Genomic DNA, 2,731 nt, shown 5'->3' with positions numbered 1-2,731 from the left:
ACACACACACACACACACACACACACACTAACTCATCCGTCTCCGTGCAGAGCGGAGCAGTCAGCACCATCACCAGACACATGCAGCACCGTCTCTGGACGCAGACTCAGCCCGGACAGGTGAGTGCAGATCTCTGGCTTCTTCCTTCTAAACCGAAGCGGTGTTTCTTTGTTTGTTTCTGTCTTCTTCCCTCCCCCCCCCCACACCTCACCCTCCCAGCCCCAAAACCAGACACAGTCAGATGGATTTATTAATAGCTGTTTGTGAGAAGATGTTATGCAGCCACGCAGCCAGACAGAAACCCAGCGGATGGAAGACGTTAGAGAGGGAGAGACGTTGTTGGGCTCAGGAGAGGTCACTTCTTTTCACAGATTATCTACCTGCTCGCGACAACAAGATGCAAAACAATGAAGTTCCAAGGAAATCCCCCTTCAGCTGCAAGAGAAATACATGATGGGTTCAATGGATTTATTTGTTGGGATTAGTGGGATTGTTGGATATTGAAGGACGGACAGCAGAAAGCTCCCTGTGTATGAGCTGTTGTTGTTCTGTCACTCTGTCAAAACCAAGACGTTCCACCCAAAGTCTCATCTGTGAGCAGGGTGTTTGTGGCTGTTTTTGCCTTAAATAAAACCTTGGGCTGCGACTAACGATTGTTTTCATAGTGGATTAATCTGTGGATCATTTTATGGATAAACTGAATAGTTGTCTGGTCTCTATAATATTAGAAAATGGTGTAAAATGTGGATCAGTGTTTCCCAAACGCCCGAGACGAAGTCCTCAGATGTCTGAAAGATATTAATCTTACTTTTCAGAGAGGAGAGAAGACACATGGGCACATTTAACACGCTGACGTTAGAAGTGTTGACTTTTATTCATAAAAAATGACTCTAACTGATTAATGGATTATCAAAAAAGATGGCAATCAATTTAATAGTTTCCAACCAATCGATTAATCTTTGCAGCTCTTCATGAATCTACGGAGTTGTGACAGAAAGACGGTCCTCTTCACAAATGTGCACGATGGCGATTTGAGAATAAGTTAAAGGGCTGAAACCATCATGGACCATTACAGCTTTTAAAATGTGTTTGCTGCTTTTCTCCGTTTTATATTAACAACAAAAGCTGATTGGATCTAGGACAGTTGGTCGGACAAATAAAGGAGACAGAGAGTATTATTCCCATGGGGTTGTGTTTGTGCGGATGGGAAGGTGCGTTCATGAGCAACATCATTTACTCAGGAATCATCGTGTTTGTGTAACATTTGTGGATCCTAGAGCTGGTTCTGGTTTCCACGGTCAGGTCCGGTGACTCAGGCTGACCCAGTTTGGTTGTATGCACGCTGGCTGACCCGCCATGGTGAGACTACGAAGCCTCCTGCAGCTGACATTAAACCTGTGATGACGGCGCCATGGCACTAAATCCAAAGCAGTGTTTAACATTGGTGTTTGTAGTTTAATTCTGCTCAATAGTATCGCTGTTTCCTGAATGAAGGAGCGTTTTTGGGGCGGTTGTGGCTCAGTGGTAGAGGGGTCTCCTGCCAATAGGAAGGTTGGTGGTTCAATCCCTGGCCCTGCAGTCCCAAAGTGTCCTTGGGCAAGACACTAAACCCTGAGTTGTCCCCGAGCTTGCACCATTGGTGTGTAAATATGTGTGGATCTGATCAGGTGTGTGAGTGTGTATGTGATGAGCAGGTGTGTGAGTGTGTATCTGATGAGCAGGTGTGTAGATGTGTGTGAGTGTGTATCTGATGAGCAGGTGTGTAGATGTGTGTGAGTGTGTATCTAATGAGCAGGTGTGTACATTGACAGATATTTCTTGATCCCAAAAAATGGGAAATTGTGGTGTTACAGCAGCAAAATCAGTCACACAGCACAGCATATAAATAGAAATGAAAAAAAAGGTGTGAGTGTGTAGATGTGTGTGAGTGTATGTCTGATGAGCAGGTGTGTAAATGTGTGTGAGTGTATCTGAGGAGTGGGTGTGGGTGTGTGTGTGGGGTTCCTGTTCAATGGAGAAGAGCTTTGAGTAGTCGTTGCACTTTATAAGAACAGTCCATTTTTCATTGATGAAGTAGTGCGGTGGGACGGGGAAACGACGCGTGATGTGTGTACGTACTACAACGTTAACGTGTTTCAGTCTCGATGAAAACTAAAACTGCATCCAGTGCTTTGGAAACATGGAGATGGTGACCTGGTCCTCAGGTCTCTGCAGGGTAAATCCAGACAGCTAGCTAGACTATCAGTCCAATCTGAGGACTATGGTCACCTGGTCCTCAGGTCTCTGCAGGGTAAATCCAGACAGCTAGCTAGACTATCTGTCCAATCAGAGGACTATGGTCACCTGGTCCTCAGGTCTCTGCAGGGTAAATCCAGACAGCTAGCTAGACTATCTGTCCAAAACTGAGGACTATGGTTACCTGGTCTCAGATCTCTGACAGGTAAATCCAGACAGCTAGCTAGACTATCTTGTCCAATCTGAGGACTATGGTGTACCTGGTCCTCAGATCTCTGCAGGGTAAATCCAGACAGCTAGCTAGACTATCTGTCCAATCTGAGGACTATGGTTACCTGGTCCTCAGGTCTCTGCAGGGTAAATCCAGACAGCTAGCTAGACTATCTGTCCAATCTGAGTCTCTGTTGACGACTAAAACTACTTCTGAACTTCATGTTCCCCCAAAACGACTTCCTTCCTGAGACTATTTAACAGCGGCACCGTGGCTCCGTCCGGA

The 2,731-nt window shown here is 45.8% G+C and overlaps 1 protein-coding gene across 1 annotated transcript in view; it reads left to right on the top strand.

Moving 5' to 3' along the window:
• Positions 1-21: 21 nt before the first annotated feature.
• npy8ar (neuropeptide Y receptor Y8a) overlaps positions 22-2,731 on the top strand; it is a 34,448-nt gene continuing 31,738 nt past the window's right edge. The window contains exon 1 of the mRNA XM_032511733.1: positions 22-119. The gene's annotated coding sequence lies outside the window, so the exon portion shown is untranslated. The remainder of the gene's footprint in view (positions 120-2,731) is intronic.

The sequence above is a fragment of the Etheostoma spectabile genome, unplaced genomic scaffold (genome assembly GCF_008692095.1).
Source record: "Etheostoma spectabile isolate EspeVRDwgs_2016 unplaced genomic scaffold, UIUC_Espe_1.0 scaffold453, whole genome shotgun sequence".
Classification (NCBI taxonomy): Eukaryota; Metazoa; Chordata; class Actinopteri; order Perciformes; family Percidae; genus Etheostoma; species Etheostoma spectabile.
This window is presented reverse-complemented; position numbering and strand designations above follow the sequence as displayed.